This window comes from Macaca nemestrina, chromosome 12, assembly GCF_043159975.1.
Source record: "Macaca nemestrina isolate mMacNem1 chromosome 12, mMacNem.hap1, whole genome shotgun sequence".
NCBI classification, from domain to species: domain Eukaryota; kingdom Metazoa; phylum Chordata; class Mammalia; order Primates; family Cercopithecidae; genus Macaca; species Macaca nemestrina.
This window is the reverse complement of record NC_092136.1, coordinates 97,970,776-97,994,281: the sequence shown is the minus strand read 5'-3', so window position 1 is coordinate 97,994,281 and position 23,506 is coordinate 97,970,776. Positions and strand designations below refer to the sequence as shown.

The 23,506-nt window shown below is 36.4% G+C and overlaps 1 long non-coding RNA gene across 1 annotated transcript in view; it reads left to right on the top strand.

Annotated features, from left to right (window-relative positions):
* LOC105484306 (uncharacterized) overlaps positions 1-23,506 on the top strand; it is a 520,010-nt gene that overhangs the window by 9,106 nt on the left and 487,398 nt on the right. Inside the window, exon 2 of the long non-coding RNA XR_988863.2 lies at positions 1,177-1,337. This is a non-coding gene — a long non-coding RNA (uncharacterized lncRNA). The remainder of the gene's footprint in view (positions 1-1,176; positions 1,338-23,506) is intronic.

Here is a 23,506-nt window from a genome sequence, read left to right as displayed (position 1 = left end):
AAGTGGGGCCTGATGGAAGGTGATTGAAATATGGAGGTGGATTTCTCATCAATGGTTTAGCGCTATCCTCTTGATACTGTTGTTGCGACAGTGAGTTGTTCTCTTTCTCGCTCACTCTTTCTCTCATCTTTGTGTCTCATGTTTGTATGTAGGTGTTTTTGAGAGATCTGGTTGCTTAAAAGTGTGTTGCACCCCCCCTCTCCTGCTTTCACCATGCGATGTGCCTGCTTCCCCTTAAGCTTCTGGTATGATTGTAAACTTCCTGAGGCTTCCTCAGAAGCAGATGCCACTATGTTTCCTGTATAGCTTGCAGAACCATGAGCCAATTAAAACTCTTTTTTTAAAATATAAATTACCCAGTCTCAGGTATTTCTTTATAGCAATATGACAATTAATACTTTTGTTGATAAAGTTGATCACAGAAGCTCCCTTAGTAGTTCAGATAAAACTTAACAGTGGTCATAAATATATTACAATAAGCAAATAAATTACTAAAATGAGTATTCATTGCTTACTGTATGTCATGCATGTTATAAACACTGTTATCTCTTAAAATTCATAGAAATCCTTCAAGTTAAGTAATAATGAAATTAAATACACATGTATAGATATGTAGATTGTCATCTATTTTAAATTGTAGGGAGTTTTTCTAGTTTTAGATGAATAGTAAGCTATTAATTTAAAGGAAAAGAAGAAATGATACCCCACAAGAAATTAAAATGCATATACATTGAGCTAAAAGAGGTGATAAACTTTTTTATTTAAACATAGAGGTAATTTCATAATTTCATCCCCTTCCCTCCCTTCCCCTTCCCTTCTCTTCCCTTTGTTTCCTTCTCCTCTCTCCTTTTCTCCATCTCTCTTTCTGGGTCTCTTTCTCTCACATTTGTGTCTCATGTTTGTATGTGTGTGTATGTGTATGTGTATCTGTATGCATAGACACAGGAAACTGTATACATGTAAACACAATCTCCTCAGGAAGCACTAAGAATACTTTTTATTCCAGCACAAATGTTCTGGTTAATAAATGATAATATGGGGCTTTAACCCATATTTTCTGATTTTAAGCAAAGTCTAGTAAATTAAATTAGATGGTCTATCTACAAAGCACAACCATTTGATTCATGAAACAACTGAGGCTAATGAGGGTCTTTTTCATACCTCTGTCTTTTACAGATTTTCTGGTCAGATTAAGCTGAGTAAAATGAACTTAAAGCCTTGAAGACAGAAAACTTACAAAAGTACAGGCTGAAGTGTTCTCATTCAGCAAGAACAACAGAGCAAAAGGCCTGAAGAAGGAGCATACTATGGTCAGAATACCATCAAGGAGGAAAGAGGTAGGATGTGAGACTGAGAGACAGCCAAAGCCCCTTGTGGCAGAGTCTTGTATACCCGTATACCATGATAAGTTAGAGTTCCTTTAAATATGACAGGAAGCCAATGGAAGGGTCTATGCAAGAAGGGAGTGACAGGTCTTGATTTATATATTAAAAGGATAAACTACCATGTTTAAAGGCTGCTGATTACTTGAGTATGATGTTTATAAAGAATTCCAATTGGCAAAAGAGGCAATCGCTGACCTAGACAAGAAATGAGTTTGTAGCTAGAGGACAGTGTGGGAATCAAGAGAGGGCATTCTTTGTTTAAAGATTGGAGGTCTCACAGTTTTTTTGTTTTTCTGCTTAAGAAAAACATAATAGTACAGTGTTTAAGATCATAGAATCTGGAGCCACATTTCCTGGATTCAAATTCTGGCTTAATTCCTTTATCTGTAAAATGGATTTGATAATGGTAAACCATAGGATTAAATAAGGATTACAAAATCAAGACATGTGTAAAGCACCTACAAGTTCTCTTGGCACATTGGAAGCATTCTATATTATTAACTATAAAAGAAGGAAAATTTTAAATATAGAGGATATAGAAAAAAATGTGAGAGAAAAATCAATTGAATGGGAGAGAGGGAGTGGGAACTGGTGCACCATTAAGAATTTGATATTAGGTTGGAACAGGCGTGGCTTATCCATTGAACAGGAGGGAAGTCACTGTGTGTGTTTGATGAGGTATGCACATTAACTCTTCCTTGAGAGAGAATTTATGAAGAGGAAAAAAACACCTCTTTTCTTATATTTGGGCATGTATGATTTATATCTTCCTATGGAGTGATACTATGATTTATTCAAGGTATCTTTATTTGAATGACAAAACTAGAATAAAATATTTCCCAATTTTACATATTTGTATTGGCCTTATTCTAAAATTCATTTTCTGAAAATATAAAGCATATGTCTAGAATGTCTGCTATGAAAAAGTAGAGTGGGCTAATTTTATGACTGCTAATTTTCCTTTTGTTTTAAATTATTTCAATATACTATGAATAAATAATTAGAAATAAACACATAATGAATTGGGTAGAGCCACTCTGTCTTTCATGGATAAAACTTTTATTTTTGTTCATTAAATAAGAAAAAAATGACATTAAAATCAACTAATTTTTCTTCCTTAGTCATTACCTTTAAACACTGAAAGATTCACAATTAAAATAACAAAATACTTCTCACTGTGGTTTTTTTTACATACAACAATAAGATACTGACTAAATATGCCAGTACATTTAATCCTTATATTTTTATTTATATCTGTATTTTGCTTTGGTAATCAAAATTAGGAATGCTTTCCTTTCAAAAACCTAAATCAGCACTTGACTCCTGCAATTATGGTTAGGTAATATTTTCAAATGGAACAAACATGTCGTTAAGTAATTGAAAATAATATATGAGGGGAAATTTTAAGATTTCAGGTCAATAATTATGGTTAGTTTTACGTAATCCTTCACCTGATGATTTGTAATGTTATTATACAAGCCATCTTAATAGGTTTGTGTGAACTTTGAAGGAAAAATAATAGTTGTATTTATAATTCTAGTGCTACTGATAGTATCAACATATCATTTGAGGACAGATAAATCTCTAGATTTTTCCTGGTTTATTTGGGGTCATCAGTAATTTTATAGCAAAGATATTTATAGAAAAATATTTCAGGAACACATGAAACCATGAGAGTACTGATATAATATTGCTCAAAAACATGTTTATTTACAATAAAAATATTAAGGCTATAGCAAGCAATTCTATATCAAGAGCTCTGCAAGCAAGAAAAAAATGCTTACTGAGAAATTATTGGTTTTAAATAGAAACAAAATAAAATCACTTCAGGTCCCAAATTACCATGAAAAGTGGCTTCTTCTCTTTCTCTCTCTGTATATGTTTGTGCAAGTATATGTATGTATGTAAACTTTTATACCTGAACCTACCTTATATGTCATAATTATTATTTCCTTACTATTACCTAATGCAAAAGTTCGTAGACTTTTTCTCTAAACATCAGTTTGTAAATTTTCTTAGGCTGTGTGGGCCACATGGTCTCTCTTACAACTACTCCACTCCCTATTTGTAGTGTGAAAACAGCCATGAGTAACAGGTAATTGAAGAGGCATAGCTGTATTCCAATAAAATTTTCTTTAGAAAACCAGGCAGAAGGTCAGTCGTAGTTTGCCTAGTCCTGCTGTATTGGATTTTCAAAATAGACACATTATTTAGAAGGTTTGAATGCAATGCTTTTAATAATTTGGAAAGCAAAAATCAGAATTAGAATGAATAGGATACTATAAATTTATATATAGATATGATTGTGTATATAGTCATAGCTATAAATTAAGATATGAATATCAACATTGTTTTGCAGCAAATGAGGATAAGCAGAGGTCTTTGGTTTCAGTTTTAATTTTTGTTTGTTTGTTTTGCTATCCTTGTCTAAATAGCATGCAGCTTTCAAAATAAGAATTTTATAGAGGGAAATTTTGATGCCATCCTGAGGTAAAATTACATAAATAGCAGTGAGGGGGACATGCATGCGCACATGTGCGCGCACACACACTTGCTTCGGTTAACTCAGATATATCTGCCTTACCATTTATTTTTCAATTCCTTATCAAAACTTGCTGCCATATTTGTAGTTATATTTTACAAAGAATTCAGAGAGAATGAATTCAAAGGATTAAAAGTATTAGAAAGTTATATTGGAAATCTGGATTCAGGTTTAGCTATTTTAAACTATTAATCTTTCTGTCTTCATAATATTTTTAAACAACAAAATTTTCTATGTAGTATTATAATATCATGCATGTCAGCACCAAGTGATTATTACAGATCCTGGTTTCTGTCTGGACTTCTCCCCTGCGCCTGTAAGAAGACTGGGAAAGAGCCCTCTGGATGAGGGTCGAACCCATAAGCCCTTGAATCTGAAAGTTCAATGCACAGAAAGAGAAGTGCTAAATAGTTTTTACCAAATATTGCTTCCAAGAATTTTATTTCTCATGGGCAATGTATTAAGTGATGTGAATAATTCACAAATTACATAGACATAATCTCTGTGTTCAAGGAACTTACAATTTTATAGATTAATGAGGGCAATAAAAATAATTTTCAGATTTCAAATTTAGAAACCTCTTTCAACAGAAAGAAGGCTAGGAATTTTCACATTCATCGTTCCAATTAACCAGGGTTCACAATATCAAATACCTGACAAGGTCAAATGGTACCACCTCACAGTGATGCTAGTTAAATAGGGATAGAAATAGAAGGTAGAGAGCATGCCTTTTTAAAGGGAGTGACCACTACTCAGCTCCAGATTTATGTTATGCATTTCTATAATTCAACTGAGCCATATAATCACAAGTTTTAATTCAAAAATATATAGTGTAGGTCAAATAAAATATATCTGATGGTTGGAATCAATATTTGGTGATATTTGTATCACTGGCATTGACATATCAAGCTTGTATAATCAGTTCCTCATATTTCACATGACATAACTGAACATCATAGATATTAGATGTTTTCAAATTCACATGGCCGTAATGATGGAAAAGGGTTCTCACGGTAACTGATATAGGGTAAAATCTTGCTAACATGAACATTCAGGAGGACACTAAAGATACTGAATTAAATGTACTCAAATGCATTGAGATGTATAGAACTGAGGACAGAGGAGTTGCCAGAGAAACAATCCTTTTTCTCATACACACTTTTAGGTGCATATTATACATATAAGTCAACTTATTTTTACTTGGAATTGGAAACCAATATTACATATTCTCTACACATTGGCTGCCCGAGCTTGATGCCTGCACTAATAGAGTCTCCAAAACACGAGACTCCTCTGTGTTTTCTAGCATGACTCTTCCCAGCCTACCTGAGATTTATCTCTTACATATCATAGCACTTTCTGTCAATTTTGGAATTGGAGATTAAACAGCCCATAGGTCAATCCTATCTGAGCATATGCTGTGAGATAGGAAATTTCAAACCTGTCAGTGGCAGTGTTTCTTACCACATAGTAGGACTCAGTTTTCAGAGAGAAACAAATTAAGATGATCCACAGATAAAAGCATAGAATATGTAGAAAGAAAGTACTGGCACTATTCAGGCTTCTAAGGCCCGGTTAAACTAAACACCTCTTCTTGAGTTTTAATGGATCTTACTCTTTGAGATGGAGTCTCACTCTGTCACCCAGGCTGGAATGCAGTGGGATGCTCTCAGCTCACTGCCACCTCCACCTCTTGGGTTCAAGCGATTCTCCTGCCTCAGCCTCCCAAGTAGCTGGGATTTCAGGCATGTGCCACCATCCCTGGCTAATTTTTGTATTTTTAGTAGAGACAGGGTTTCACCATGTTGGCCAGGCTGGTCTCGAACTCCTGACCTCAAGTAATCTGTCTGCCTTGGCCTCCCAAAGTGCTGGAATTATAGGCAAGAACCACTGCGCCTGGCCCTACCTTAGTTTTAGTTGTCAATATATCCCATTACACTTCTGAAAACTCCGTTCTAAGTTTGGCTAAAATATTTAGAGTTATAAATCAGATTTGTATCACTTACATCAAGGGGGTCTTGCCAAACACCACACATATATATGCGCACACATATATATGCATATATACAAACACATACTTTATTAAAGGGAACAGCATTTATTACTGTATGTCTCTCTCTTTCTCTCTTTCTGTATATATATGAAAATATAGAGTAGTTCTAAGGTACCAAAGGTGACAGATTCTACAGACAGCAGAAGTATAGTAAAAGAATGTTATGAAAAACTTTATGTAAATATGTTCAACAAATTAGATGAAATAGAAAAATTGCATTCTAAAGCACACTCAAGAAATGTAACACCCGAATAACTTTATATTATTAAAGGAATTGAATTTGCATTTAATAGCCTATAAGATAATTTTCTATGGGTTTCTCCATATCTGCATATCTTTTGAGCAGAGGCACTAACTGCCCTTTGTTTCAGATAACGTTTCTAACAATGTTCGTAGAGCAAATACCCTTGGAAGATAGAAGCAATGTTAGCCTTGGGAGGATAGAGAATGTTTCCTTACAACCTCAGAGGACAGAGGTAGTATCTGCCTCTGGAGGAGAAGACAGGCTCACCTACTGTTCAGGATCGCAACAAAGTGTCTACAGAACACTAAAAAAATAAGTGGATTCCATTAACTAAACGTTCCTCTCAACACAGCTCATTGCATATGCAGGCATCTATCTGGGTCTAATGGGATAACACGGGATAACATATGAAATAAAGTGAAAAGGGAAATGACACAAATATGGTAATACTCATGATACTTCCTATGCTGTGAGTAGTCAAGTTTTCTTGTGTCCTCTTTCTGCATCCACGAAAACGTGGCAGGCTAAATTGTTGGCTTACAAGTTGGCTAAAATCTCAGCCCCTTCCTCGTTTTTGACAAAACCTTTCCACATCTAAAACTCCAGGCCCAGATGGCCCTATCTGTAGATGTTTGAATATTTAGCAAACATGCATGGAAGAAAGTACACCAATTCTATGCAAATAATTCCAGAAATTTCAAAAAGGAGAGTATGTCTCTACTAATTTTGTAAAGCCAATACTGTAAAGTATCAGTATTACCCTTATGCCAAAACCATACAAAGATACTACAAAAATAAAATCATAGACCAAAAATCTTTTTTTTTTTTTTTTTTTTTTTTTTTTGAGAGGGAGTCTCGCTTTGTCGCCCAGGCTGGAGTGCAGTGGCGCGATCTCTGCTCACTGCAAGCTCCACCTCCCGGGTTCACGCCATTCTCCCGCCTCAGCCTCCAGTAGCTGGGACTACAGGCACGCACCACCACGCCTGGCTAATTTTTTGTATTTTTAGTAGAGACAGGGTTTCACCATGTTAGCCAGAATGGTCTCGATCTCCTGACCTCATGATCCGCCCGCCTCAGCCTCCCAAAGTGCTGGGATTGCAAGCGTGAGCCACTGCGCCCGGCCGACCAAAATTCTTAATGCATATACATGAAAAGATTCAAAACAAAATTTTGACAATCTGTCTCATATGGAGGAAAATGTATGCTGATTTTCATAGGCACAGGAAGGCGCTTGAAAATATCTAATATCCCATTCTTATTAAAAACTCTCTTCAGAATAAAAGTGCAAGGAACTTCATAAAGGGCATCTAAAAATACCTGTAAGTTAATGTCATACCTACTGGTAAAAACATCAAAGATTTCTTAGATATGACACCAAAAATATGACCTATGGAATTCCACATTGATAAATTGAAATTATTATAATTATAAAGTTCTACTCTATGAAAGTCACTGTAAAGATAATAAATAAAAAGACAACTCACAGAGGGAAAGAAAAATATTTGCAAGTGACATATCTAAAAAATAACTTCTATCCACAATATATACATAATTATTGAACCAGGTGTAGTGGCCCACAGCTGTAATCCCAGCACTTTGGGAGGCTGAGGTGAGTGGACTGCTTGAGCTCAGTTCGTGACCAGTCTGGGCAACATGGTGAAATGCCAGCTCTACAGAAAATTTAAAAAAAAAAAAAAAAAAAAAATGGCCAAGCGTGGTAGAGCACACCTATGGTCCCATCTAATCAGGAGGCTGTGGGAGGATGTTTTGAGTCCAGAAGTCTAGGTTGGAGTGAGCTGAGCTGGAGCCACTTCTCTCCACCCTTGGTGACAGAGTGAGACCCTGTCTTTAAAAGAAAAAAAAAAAAAAAAAAACCAATGGCGCAGTGGCTCACGCCTGTAATCCCAGCACTTTGGTAGGCTGAGGTAGGCTGATCACGAGGTCAGGAGATTGAGACCATGTGGCTAACACGGTGAAACCCCATCTCTACTAAAAATACAAAACATTAGCTGGGCATGGTGGCAGGTGCCTATAGTCCCAGCTACTCCGGAGGCTGAGGCAGAATAGCATGAACCCAGGAAGTGGAAGTTGCAGTGAGCCGAGATTGCACCACTGTACTACAGCCTAGTTGACAGAGCGAGACTGTCAAAAAAAAAAAAAAAAAATCTTGAAAACATAAGAGTAAATATTTTGGCAGACACCATACGAAATAGGAATATAAATTGCAAGTAAGCATATGAAATTGGTACTCAATTTCATACGACATTAGGAAAAGAAAAATTAAAATTTTTCTGATATTGTATTTGTGATTTACTATTACACACTGATGAGAACGGTTAAAAGTAAAATGAGCAACCATATCAACAATTGGCAAGGTCCTCTGCCATTGCTGGAGGTAATGTTAAACAGTACAACTCCTTTAGAGAACAGCATGGAAATATTATTGGGAGATGACAACATGCTAGCAGCCCTCGCTCTCAGTGCCTCCTCGGCCTCTGGCATCCACTTTGGCATTGTTTGAGGAGCCCTTCAGCCCACCACTGCACCGTGGGAGCCGCTCACTGGGCTGGCAGATGCCAGAGCTCGCTCCCTCTGCTTGCCGGGAGGTGTTGAGGGAGAGGCGCGGGCGGGCTTGCGGGCCAATGGGAGTTGTTCCGGGTGGGCGTGGACTTTGCAGGCTCTGCACTCCGAGCAGCTGGCCAGCGCCTCGGGGCCAGGGCAATGAGGGGCTTAGCACCTGGGCCAGTAGCTGCAGCGGATGCGGCGAGTCTGCCAGCAGTACTTGCCCGCAGGCACTGCACCCAAATTCTCGCAGGGCCTCAGCTGACTCTCCCCGGCAGGGCTGGGGGCCTGCAGCCCACCATGCCTGAGCTTCCACGATGAGCACTGTCCCCTGTGCCTTGGCCCCTTGTGCCTTGGCTCCCAGTCTCATCCACTGCCCAAGGGTTGAGGAGTGCAGGCACATGCGCAGGACTGGCAGGCAGCTCTGCCTGCAGCCCTGGTGTGGGATCCACTGGGTGTGAAGCCAGCTGGGCTGCTGAGGCTAGTGGGTACTTGGAGAACATTTATGTCTAGCTAAGGGATTGTAAATACACCAATCAGTACTCTGTATCTAGCTCAATTTTTGTAAATACACCAATCAGTACTCTGTGTCTAGCTCAGGGTTTATAAATGCACCAGTCCGTATTCTGTATCTAGCTAACCTAGTGGGGACTTGGAGAACTCTTCTGTCTAGCACTCTGTGTCTAGCTAAAGGATTATAAACACATCAATCAGCACTCTGTGTCTAGCTCAAGGTTTGTAAACACACCGATCAGCACTCTGTGTCTAGCTCAAGGTTTGTAAACACACCAATCAGCACTCTGTGTCTAGCTCAAGGTTTGTAAATGCACCAATCAGTGCTCTGTGTCTAGCTAATCTAGTGGGGACTAGGAGAACTTTCGTGTCTAGCTAGAGGATTGTAAATGCACCAATCAGCACTCTGTGTCTAGCTCAGGGATTGTAAACACACCAATCAGCACCCTGTCAAAATGGTCCAATCAGCTCTCTGTAAAACAGACCAATCAGCTCTCTGTAAAATAGGCCAATCAGCTCTTTGGAAAATGGACCAATCAGCAGGATGCAGGTGGGGCCAGATAAAGGAATAAAAGCAGGCTGCCTGAGCCAGCTGATGGCAACCCACTTGGGTTGCTTTCTACACTGTGGAAGTTTTATGCTTTTCCTGTTTACAATAAATATTGCTGCTGCTGCTTACTCTTTGGGCCCATGCTGTTTTTATGAGCTGTATCACTCACTGTGAAGGTCTGCAGCATCACTGCTAAAGCCAGCAAGACAGTGAACTGAATAGGACAAATGAACAAACTGTAAGGAAGGAAGGAACAACTCCAGACTTGCTGCCTTAAGAGCTGTAACACTTACCACGAAGGTCTGCAGCTTCACCCCTGAAGCCAGCGAGACCACGAACCCACCATCGGAAGGAAAAAACTCCCAACACGTCTGAACATCTGAAGGAACATAGTTCAGACACACTATGTTTAAGAACTATAACACTCATTGCGAGGGTTTGTGACTGCATTCTTGAAGTCAGTGAGACCAAGAACCCACGAATTCCGTACACGTTATGCAAGTGTGAACAAAACAAAAGTTTCATGGTGAATTTGTTCAATATAAGTAGGATTTAAATATTCTGTTTTAATTCCCTTATCTGTGAAGTGTTTGTATGTGTCTGTAGAATAGGTGAAAAATAGGACTAGTTATTCAAGAATGTGAGAATCAAGTGAGATAATTTACCTGAGTATAATTTGTAAATACAAATCTCCAAACCTAAAGATAAAGTATTATTACTACTTTTTGAAAACCACAATGTTTTTTCAATAATGTGGTTGTATTTCATTTTTCTTTATTTACCTTTTGTCCTTATAGTAGCTATAGAGTCCAAAATTGGCTCAGTTCTACCAGGATGTAGCACCAAATGTATATGAAAAAGATGTAAGGAGGATTGTATTGCTACAAGGTTATAAAACATTTTCGGTAGCATCTAGTTAAATTCCTCATCCGAAAGGTTACATAGGCATGTCAATACCACTGCAGAAAAAAATTAAATATAAAAATTGGAACATTATGAAGAATGAAAATAAGAAATTTATGGGTAATGTATTACCTGTGGAAGAGTCCAGGATGATCATAGAGGTATAAAAATCACAAGTCCCTATGTTGAGGGTTCAGTGGTTAACAAAGCCACTTTTCCTTTTCTAAAATGAAATGAGAAGTCAGAAAATTTTTATCTTTCCTAGTATGAGAATGCATGAGGAAGGAAGAACTCAAGTGGCAAGAACCAGTTATTACATGGGTAAAGCAGAAGTGCCCTTTTCTAGTAATCATTTCATTAAGTGAGGATTTATTAAGCACCTACTATATATGCCAAACACAGTGCTAGTTGTTTGAAGACTACTGGTTACACTCCTATGTGACTGGATTTTGTGAATCTAAATTAACTGTTTTATGTATGTGTTCTTAAAACTCCATAAATTTGTGGCAAATTTTAATTTATATTGTCTTAGTGTAGCTCTATGTCACTATGCAACATGTGTTTATATGCACTGAATGTACAGTGTATGCATTGCATGGAATTTTGGAGTCTTGAAAGGAGAGTCGGCTTCCTCAAGGACCTACGTTAGCACAGAATCTCTTGCTAAAGGGAGACCGGCAGGTACGCACACAGTTGCAGGCCACTTTCGAGGTATTCATTGCAGAGATATCTCACAGGGAAGAAAACAAGTATTGTCCAAATGCCTGCTGTTTTATACTGAGCTTCTAAGAAAAATCTGTATGATACCTCTCTTTATCACTGCTATTTTTTGAAAAAAATTTCAAATAATTAACTATCCTAGCTGCAGTGAAAGGTCATCAAAGGGCCAAAGGATGAAAAGCTGGGGATAAGATCCTAGAGCAGTTTACTTTGAAGGCCCCAAGCACATAACATAGATGATCTAATGAATCCCTGCAATGGTTCTATAAAATAGATATGGGATAAGTATTGTCATTCTTTTAGTGCTTTGCAGGGGAAATATAAAAATCATCAAATAGAATTTTCAAGCCCCTTACTCAAAGAGCTCAGTGTTGAATTTTTCTTCTGAGCTTTGGGCTGCTCCCCCAGATGTCAGAAAGGATGAACCATAATCTCTCAAGGGTGTGTTTGATGTGATTCACGTAGGGCAAAACAGATTGCAGAAATTTATAACCTTTTTTTGAAGAGAAAAATAGAAGCTATATTCAACAAGAGATGGAGAAAAGTGAATGCTATTGAGCAATAATCACCAATAAGCTGAGAGAACTGCAGAGGCTTGAACTCAAACTTCTGAACAGAAAAATTTTGATCAGATACAAGGTAAAAATAATTTTTAAGAGCTGTAGGGAGATGTGATAGAAGCAGATAAGATCCTGAAATGTAAAAGATATAGAAACTCCGTTTAAAAAAAAATGTGCTTACCCTTCATTAGTTGAACAGGGTTCCTCAATGTTTTAATTCTAAAATAATTATCTACCATATGAAGAAAGAAAAAAATATCAATTTTCATATGAAGATAAGGAAATAAAATGAGCACAATGACTGCAACTTCTGATGAAGTGTATTATTGAAATCGAGTTTCTGGACTGTCTTCAACATGAAGTCTATCTAGGATAGACTATTTCAATGTCTTCCTCTCAATATGTAGGTATGTACATACCTCTCAATATGTAGGTATGTGTCTTAAACACACTGCACACCTCACACATTCACACACAGACATACAAATGCACATGCACATGCATGTATACATACACAGAAAATCCTATTATATAGAAATAATATTGAGAAGCTTATATGTGCCAGTCATTGTCTTTGGAACTGTCTGTGTATTTCTTCATCTGATTCCCATACTAACACAGAAATACTTTTAACCATTTTGGTCTGGTTTCATCAGATCATTTAACTAAGGTGAATTAACTATAGCTTACTAGATGTTATTTATATAAATAATACATAACAGTTACTTTCAGCACTGTATATCTAGGTAATTTAGATTTTTAACATTCATGTGTTGTGTCGATCATTTTCATCTATTTCTTGCCTTTTTAAAAAATCTTCCTATTATTTGTCATAGTCATTTATCCTCTTAGCTTAAATACAAGAATCCATAGTTATTTCTGCTCTGGGTATTTATGTATGAATGGGGACCATTTCTTCTCTTGGGCCTAATAATAATAATCCTAATTGTAGAAGAGCACAAGACAAGTGTGACTAAAGTTTATTGGTTGGCAAGAGATTTGTGCTTTACTCTTTCCTAAGAGCCCTTTATGATGGGTTACTTGAGATTCTTCTTTTTAAAAATTATGATAATTCTATGTACTTCACAGCTAAATCATTGTAAGACTTTTAAAAACAAAATAAACTTAAATAGATAGGTAGATTGAGCTACATCAGTGCCTGTCATATAGTTAATATTCAGAATATGTAATTACTCTTTCTTCACTTGTTCCTTATTTATGTTTTAATTAGACTTAGGTGGTTTTCAAATGGTAAGTGATATTCTCAGATTAGTCAATGTGTTTGTTTGCTGCCTCTTTCTAGGAGTTTCCCAAATCAAGCTGTATTATACACTTTATTACAGAAAAGGATTCCTTATATTGTCTTACTTACATCTACACTGAATAGTAAGTTGACAGCAAACCGAACATATCAGTTCTGTTACATAAAAACATTATCTGAAATCATCAAGTTATAACAATTTTCTAAAGTAAACATATAAATAATAACTGATACAAAAACCAGAGGTCAGAAAGCTTTTTCTGAAGAAAGCCAGATTGTATATGTTTTAGGCCATATGGCTGCTGTCATATGGCCTGCCATTGTGGCATGACAGGCACCATAAGCAATACTTTTTTTAAAAATGAGTTTGGCTCTGTTACAATTAAATTTTATCTACAAAATCAAATGGTGGACTAGATTTGGCCCACAGACCGCAACTTGCCATCTCCTGATCAAACCAGTGTTTTAAGTGGATAGTGACATGAAAACTCACTCCCAGAAGAACTTTTTAAAGTCCAATCGAACATAAGTTATCAATATTATTTATTACAAACTTTTGTGGATAGGAACAGCGAGTTTTTTCTTTCCACATTTTGTCTTTTATGTAGAATTAGATGTTCAGTAATTTTATTTTTATTCATTGAGTTATATGAGAATATTTAGCACCTAAAATACAAATACATGAATTTGTACTCATTGAATGAAAAATAAAGCAATACGTTTTTTTAGTATGAGCATTGAAAATACAGTAATTCTTCAATTTTTTTCTGTTGATATTCAAGAGAGGATATACTTAATACAGACAATTCTGGTCTTCCTAAATAGGCACTGAATACAGAGTACAGAATATATCAGAAGAGACAAATAATATGGTTATCTTGTCAATAGATATACAAATGACATAAATGCTAAATTTATTTCTGAGAAAGGAAAGTGGTAACAGTTCTAGAGGTATTATGTGATAGTGAAAAAATGAGTTTCAGAAAATTGTCTTGCGAAAAAGACAAAGTACAAATAGAAGTGGAAGTTGAAGTCACATAAATTGAAGTTAAAAGCAATTTGAATAAAAAAGTGTTAATTACAGTCTCAGAAAATGAAGATTGCATATTAGGAAAGCAAACATTTAAACTGAATGTTCAAAATGCAGTAAGATATTTGAGTAGTAAAACACTTTTCCCTTTTTACTTGGTTATTTGGCTTGTTTCCAATTAGAGAAGAAAGTATTATTTCACTGCCATGAAAAAAAATGCACCTAAAAATTCAGATAAAATTTCATCATGCTTTTTCATCCAAACGAGAGCAGTTTGAATATGCTAGAGAATGAGGACTTTGACCAATAATTTGGTAATATAATGAAGTTAAGGTCAGATGGGAAGCAGACCTTTATTTAAATTGTCACAAAGAAATAAAAGAAGATATATAGACCAAAAGATTATTTAATTATTTAAATATTGTTTTGCACTGGCTAGAACCTCCTGTACAATGTTAAACAGAAATACTGAGAAGAGCGATTCTTGCCCTGTTCCTATATTAGAGGAAAAATATTCAGAATTTCACTTTGAATTCTTGGCATAAGCCCAAATTGATCATGACTTATGAACATTTATATATATATAGTTGGATTCAATTTATTAAAATTTTGTAAGATTTTCTTCATGTAGGTTTATGAGGTATCTTTTTTGATCTGTACTGTTCATTTGTGACAGGAACTGTCCCTGTTCCCCAGGCTAGAGTGCAATGACACAATCATATCTCAGTATGGCCTCTAACTCCTGGGCTCAAGCAATCCTCCTGCCTGAGCCTCCTGAGTAGCTAGGAATACAGGTGTGTACTACCACACCTGGCTAATTTTTTTATTGTTATTATTATATTTTAAAGAGAGGGAGGTCTTTCTATTTTGCCTAGGTTGGTCTAGAACTCCTGGCCTCAAGCAATTCTTCCACCTCAGTCTTCCAAGTATCTCTGTGCTATTCTTTATTGTTAATGTCTGTGGTGATGATATTATGGTAATTGTGGCCTCATAAAATTTGTTGTATATTTTCCCATTTTCAAGAGACTTTGCAGCTTCGTATCTTTTCTTTACAAAACATCTAGACATGGAGTTTTCTTTGTTAAAGTGTTTTAACTAAAATTTAATTTGTTTACTAGAGATAAAGCTATTTAGGATGGCTGCATATATTTGTGTTATTTTATTCCTTGCTGAGAATCTTGATTTTTAGGGGGGTATGAAAACATACCCAGCTAAATATACTTACCTTTCCATACTCCTTTGTAGGTAGGAGTAACAATGTAACACATTTCTGGCCAATGGGATATAAGCAGAAGTAGGCTGGGATGTTAAAATGTTTTTCTTTCATAAAATGAACTCTACCCCTCCACCACTTCCATTTCCATTTCCAAGGACATAAGCTATCTTTTAGGAAAGATGGAGCAGACAGACAGAAAAAAATCGGAGTCCTCAATGATATACTCCATCAGCTGTTAATACCTGTGTACTAAGTCTAGACTTCCTATACGAGTTAAACGAGCTGGTAATTTTATGCCATCATAGGTGAATGTGGAACATGAATAAACTATATGAAAAAAAATGATGTTTTGCAATAAAGACACACTTCTACATTTGCAAATTATACATTTCATGTTATTAAATAGTGAAGTTTGTTAAGATTAAGGATTAAACTTAACATCTGTTATGTTATGTCATATTTGCTAAGAAATAACTAGAATTTATACTAGTAGGCTAAATCTATTTTAAACAGTTCATAAAGAAATACATACAATATAAGTTCATATTGCAATATCTATGTGGCTATAGGACATATCTTGAAGACTGCTAGGGTTTCTTTCTTTCTTTTCTACTTTAACTGCTTTACCCTATCTGTTATCTTGAAAAGGCCATTAAAATGTTATTTTCTTGAAGAATGATTCAGAATATTAATTGTGTGTTTGTAGTAGGTTGAAACATCTTGTATTTAAAACAAAAGCATCTTAATATAATGTTGTTTCTTATAAAATGAATTGATAGACAAAGTCTCATTTGAAGCTATCTCTGATATAGTCATCTGGTAAAAAACAGGATGAGCCATTCTTCATTTACTTACTTAGAGACAGTATAAAAGTAATATACATAGAAAAATAATGCAAAATCAAGAATTGTTATTATACTTTTAAACTTCACTTTTTCTCACTTTTCACTTCAGGTGACATATGATGTGGAGAGGTAGAGGACAGAAAAAACATGAAGAGCAATGCCACAGAGTTTCCTAAAATGACATTTTTATTCTCTCACATCTATACTGACAGATCTCAGGATTCATTTTTACATGAAGAGAAAAAAATAAGAAAACAAACATTTTAAAAAATGCTACATATAAGACATGGTGATTGATCTCAGTTTAGAACCCAGAGGTACTGACAGGGAGGTTTATTGCCTGCATTTCGTAGGTGAGAAAACTGAAGCATTGAAAATCGTGTAACTTATCAAAAAACTTTTCACTAAGGAGAAATAAAACAAAATATTAACAAAAAATTAATGAATAATTTCAATATCCGTTAAATCAAATGTCTTAGAATATACATAGTTATGAATTTGTACAAATGTATACATTTGTACATTTATATATTGGTGAAACTACATGAGATAGTAAACTCTTCCAAAAGTGTTAGCTGTAAAGGCAAATGGATATTTAATATTTATAATACATTTGAAAATGAAATTCCACTTATTTTTCTAAACACTGAGTTGTCACAAAGATGTTTTCCTTTGAAAAAAACCTGGATGATTAATAATAATGTATGCCAAAAATGGCAGAAAATAGAATCATTTTGACTCTACATTATTATTTTCCAAAGCCACAATATGTTATTATCTATTTAGAATAAAACATGTTAAATTTATTCTAAGGGAAAATAAAAGCAGGCAATCATTATAATTCTGTCAGTTTGATAGCATCTAATTGGTTAAAAGCAGTCATAGATTAAATAAATACTGGATTCTGAACAGAAATGTCAAGCCAGACTTACTTTGTGATTTGTGAATGATAAGATAATGTTGTGGTACTGGTAACTTATGCATATGGATATTATAATTATTATACATTTTGTTAAGCTTGCAGAACTAATCCACTCCTCAACCATATGAACTTTCACAATTTACTTGCAGCCAACACAGAAAATTATTGCTCAACTCCTTTAAGAAGTGACTTTCTAAATAAATGGAGGATGTGTGGCTAGATAACAGCTTCTAACTTTTACTTCCTTATAGTTTACCTCTGGTTATGAGCTTAGGTTATACTCTCCTAGGGATGGCCCTCGCCAGTGACTAAACAGGACTGAGGTACAAGCACCTGGCCATTTAAACCTTTCATGGGCAATCTTTGCTGTAAAACCCTACTCTGATTTAGTAAAGACCTTGTTAGATCTATTTAATGGTCGTACCACTTCACCTGGTCAAATTTGTTTTCTCCCTTCTCCTTTGTTAGGTATTGCACTCCAGTAATATTTCCTACTCCTTACTCATTCAGCATCTCCTTTCCAGAGGACAAAACTAACATAGAATTTTCAGGAGTCATCTGAGAAAGCAGGGGGCAGGATGGTGTTTTAGGACTTGATGACTCGTGGGGCTGGCAATGAGGTCCCCATGCTTGATTGGGCAATGGTAGTCCCTGGAATAAGGTGGCAGCCCAATTGCTAAAACTTTCCTCAGTGCTGACTTGACAGAATGTTCCAATTAAAAGAAACACCTTGGTCTGCTCAGTGATACGGGGCACTGGGAAAGTATAGAGATGCAGAAATGGGAAGGGGCGGAGATGGGAAAGGCACGTATAAGGAAAATTGAATGGAATAAGCTGGTTATTGTTAACTTGTGTTGATGTCATACAGAGAGACAATAATAAGCTAAAGGCTTATCAAACAAGTATAAATGTGAAGGTCAAAGGCTCTCTTTGATACCGTACAAGAAGAGAAGCAGCTGAACACCAAACTCAGGATTTAGTAAGCAGACTGGCTAAATTTCAGAGACAAGGCAATGGTCATCTAAGGCAAGTCTGTAGTGGCAAAGTTTGGCCCTGGCAGTGGTAACATGCCTGGCTGTCTGGCCAGGGATCTGGAAAGAAAAAAGTTAGAAGATGAGAGTGAAGGAGGTCTGTGTGGAGGCATGCAGATGAACATATTGGCATAGGAAAAAAGCATAAAGATTTTAGAATTTAGTTTCATGTCCTCAAGAAAACATCCACCAGAGAAGCAGCAACAAATAAACATATAAAATTGAAGTAGCCAGGCTTTGTTACCAGTCATCCCAGAACTGGCACAATGTACCCATGAAAGGAATAGCCACAAGAGAGTCATTGATTAATTCTAGCAGGCATAGATAGCTATTCATGACTAGGTTTGTCTTTTCTGTTTAGTGGGATTTCAACCAGAACTATTATGAGTGCTTATAGAATTCGGCATTCAGCAAGAAGACCCACTTTACAGCAAAAGACATATGGGAGTAGAATCAATGATCCTTTCACACGCTGCAGTACTCTAAGGCAGCTGGCCTTATAGAATGCAAAATGGCCTTCTAAATGAGCAGCTGAAATGCCAGCTCAGAGAAAGCACTCAGAATTTTTGAAGTACTCTATTTTGGCTCACAATGTATTTATGAAACCAGATATTCATATGGTGCCATATTCCCAAGAGGAAGTATATATGAGTTCAGGAAGCAAAGAATTTGTTTATGCCTTACTTACAAGTGCTCTGAATTATCTACTAGAGAATTTTATTGTTTCTTGCCACAACAAATCTGGATTCTATAGAGTTGTAGGTTCTGAACCTAAAAAGAGGGACACACTTACCAGGCAACACAGAAAAATCCCCATTGAATAACATGTTTGTTATAGTTGCTGCCAGGACTTTATGGATTCATTTTGTCCAGGAACTAGCAGATACTGGCAAAGTTAATTGATCATGACCATCAATGTTGTCTTTCATTTTGCGGGCTGAGAGGATTATGTTTTGATCCCAGATCAGCTACTTGGGTACCTGCTGATAATCCCGTACTCCATCTTAAATGCCAGTAAACACATGCTGTAACTTGAGACAGATAAGGTATGATTACATAGGATTCAGATGACTCTAAAATGAACATTTCTGTTATACATCTAGTTAAGCCACCCTTGGTGTTAGCTGAAGATGAGGAGATTCAAAATAGATTCTGGAGGAAAAGGAGTATGAATACCAGTGATGGGCCTGAGATCAACTTCAGAGATGGGGTCTGTAGTTTATATCATTGTGTTCCCATTTCCGAGTTTTCCTTTAGGCAAAAAGGCCCACAGAACACAGGAAACAGCTTATCCTTGAATCTGTGCAGAGGTATAGATGTGTATGGTACAGAAAATGGATTGAGTTGGTCATGAGAATGTGTCTCATGGACCTTAAACTTTGAGGGTGATAACTGACAAAGCATCCCATTTGCTACACTCTGAAATTTATCTTCATGTTTCCACCAAGGCACACTTTCCTCACATTGCTGCCAGCCAGTGACTCATTATTGTAAAGAAACTAACGGAGCCCATTCCTGAAAGAGATGGGAACCCTCAGTTGGCTGACATCGGCTTGAGGATGCCGCTGCACTCCTGTCAACTTTTTCTTAGACTGCATGGCAGTGAAGGACATTTCTATCTAATGTTCTTCTCCTCTTCTTCACTCAGGATTATATTTGTGTACTTTCACATTTGTTCTCAGCCTTCTAAAATTCCACTTCTGTTTTCTTTCACACAAGTATTTCTTGTAATAAAATCCGTGCATGTTTAGTTTTATCTTGGTGTTGCTATTTGGAGTACGAAGACTAACACATTCTGTAAGGCCAGAAGACTCATCAGAGTATTATTTTACATAGAAATGCCCAGAGGACAAAACAGTCAACAAGTCATCAAGAATTTGCTGATGAGAGTCGTAAATGCATAAACTATGAAGTTCAGTGGTCGCTCTCTCCTGAGGGCTAGGGTTGATATAAGGGGAAGTGAACATAGAAGGTGGTTGATTGATGTCATTGAAGTGATGGGACTGCTATTGGCATTGCTTATTGCCAGAAGGCAGAAGATTGCAATTATAAAAAAGAAGTGAATTTAATCTTCAGTGACTCAGATTCAATAGGCATAGCCACAGTAAAAATTCAGGATCCTTTGTACAAATTATCAGACTTGAGTCAGTTTTCAGACACTGAATCTGTGGATTGATAGAAAAAGTAACTGGGTCCCAAAGAGTGAAGGCCCTTGAACATCATGGAGCATGTACATAGTAATGATTCCTCCATCCCTACCCCAAAAAGGCCTATAGACAAAACATGGGAGACCTCTTGTTTAAAAATTGTCAAGAATTTCAAGACAGTAACAACAGAGCTTTAAACTGAGTGAATGACCCTCCTGAGCCTGGGTTCTGTGTGACTGCATAGGTCACCTGTCCGTGAAATTGGTCCTGCCTACACTTTGTAACTTGGGTGAGTCTATATTGTGAAATAGTGATGAGACTTTTTGAAGACTGTTAGGAAAGGGTCTGCATTACTGTTGACGTAAAATCCCTGAAATCTTGTCATGGTCCACCATGTGAGAGATTGGGTTTGGGTAATAAATGGAACCTTGGCCTCAAGTCCAGCATACAGTGGGTCCATTGGATTCTTGGTCCCAGCTGGTGATCATTTCCCAGTCTCTGAATGCATGATGGAGACTGATAGACTTGGCAGTTGAAATAACCCCACATTGGAGTTAGAGCTATCTTAGTGGGAAAGCCAAGAGGAAGGAAACTGTCTCCCCGTGGCCAACATAGGAAATTAAATACAATATGTATTGGTAGTGAAGACGAATGCTACACTTAAACATCTAAGGAATACAGGAATAGTAATTATTGTCATATCCCTTGTTAATTTTCCAGTCTGGCCCTTGCAGAAACCAGATGGATCCTTGAAGACAGCAGCCAACCAATTGCAAGCCCAGTAAAATCAGAACCCCAATTCTAGCTGAGGTGTGTTATTGTTGTTAGAGCAGCTACGTATGGTCTTAGGTGCAGGATATGTAGTTGTTTGTCAGATGCATTTGTTTCTGTCTCGGTTCAGAAACAGGATCAGAAATAGTTCTCATTAAGACAAAGTAGATGCAACCTCACTTCCAGGTATTTATCAAAAAAGAAAAAAAAATGAAGTCAGGATCTCAAAGGGATATTAGCATTCCTATGTTTCATTGCGGGACTACTCACAGTCAAGATGTAAAAACAACCTTAATGGCGATAGATAGATGAAGGAATAAAGAAAATGTGGTATATACACACAGTGGGATACTACTCAGCTTTATAAAAGGAAATTCTGCAGTGTGTAACAACATGGATGAACATTGAGGACATTATGCTAAGGGAAATAAGACTGTTACAGAAAGACAAATACTGCATTATTGCACTTAGATGATGCATTTAAAGTAGTGAAACTCACAGAATCAGATAGTGGAATGGTGATTACCAGGGACTGTGGGCAGGAGAAAATGTAGACTTACAAATAAAAATGGGCATAATGCTTCAGTTATGCAAGATGAATAACCTCTAGAGATTTGCTGTACAACATTGTGACTACAGTCAACAATCATGTATTATACACTAACAAATCTGTATGATAGTAGATCTCATGTTAAGTGTTCTTACCACAGTTTTTTTAAAAAGAAAATTGTTGTACACAGCTTCATCCCAGGGATATCTTAACTCCTGCTCTGTTAAAATATACCCCCAAGAGACATGGATAGCCTGACTTCCCTCAGAACATCACATCAATCCATTATATCAGTATTATCATGTGAATCAAGCAGGATAAGCAACAATACATGGCTAATGTACTAGAAATCTGGGTAAGATACATATATGATAGAAGGTAGGAGATAAACTGTAAAGACTCAGAGACCTGCCACTTAAGTATTTTCATGCTTCCAGTGGCAAGTTTCAGGAAAATCTTTCTTAATCAGAAATACAGGTAAGAATCGAGATATTTCAATGCCTATTAAGGATACTTCCATAGATGCTAGACACTCAACAATAAATTTTAGCTGGGCAAATGCAAGATGACCATGAAAAGGGGAAAAAAGCAGAAATAAGCCATTTATCAGAGCAAAGTAATACAACAAGAATGAAAGTGAAATTGATGCTCCATAAAGAAGAGGCCTGAAGAGGTTTTGCCCAAAGTGAAGTATATGGGAAGAGGGAGCCACACATACTGAAAAACACATTCTTTCTTAGTGATGGAATCTAAAGTGTTGGTTTTTCTGAGAGTCATATATTCTGTAGCTTAGCATTTTCATGCATATATTCATTTATTGATTCATTACTATCACTAGCTATATTGCAAAAATATCTGAGACAGGGCCTAGCGAGAACTATGAATTTGCTCTTTTTTTTAATATCACAACCTGTGCATGACTTTATTTGAGACAGTGTCTTACTCTGTTGCCCAGGCAGAGTGCAGTGGCATGATCATAGCACACTGCAACCTTGACTTCCCAAGCTCAAACTACCCTCCTGCCTCAGCCTTCCAAGTAGCTGGGACTACAAGTGCGCCTTCCAAGTAGCTGGGACTACAAGTATGCAACATCACACCTCACCAATTTTTTATTTATTTTTAATTTTTTGGAGAAACAGGGTCTCACTATGTTGCCCAGGCTCCTTGCCTCACGCGATCCTTCTGCCTTGGCCTCCCAAAGAGCCACCACACCCAGCCATGCATGACTTTAAATATAGAAAATAATCCAGGTATCTTCAGAACACTCACAATTAATTTTGCCATGGAAGGCACTGAGGAGAAAGAGAAAATTCACCTTAATGCACCTATTTGTTAGTCATATCTTTCATTACAATTTTAGAGAAAACATAAAAGAGCTGTTCTATTTTTTAAAACACAAAAGATTGATCAGTACTTTTTTTGTTGTTCATTGTACTTTTTAACATATAAAAATATTTTCCTCTATTTTACTATTAATTTAGAATGTTTTATTTTACTGCACACACATTTAAATCCATGTTAACCTAGTTGATTTTTAAGATTCATAAAACCATGCATCCTTCACTCCATTTAATCTCTGTGATTTAACTTTATGTATTTGCACATCCTAAGTTTGTGTTAAAAGCCGTTTCAGGTTATTTTTCCAGAAATAAACATAATATTCCCCAATTTTTCAGTTAAATTCATAAGTATAAATATTTT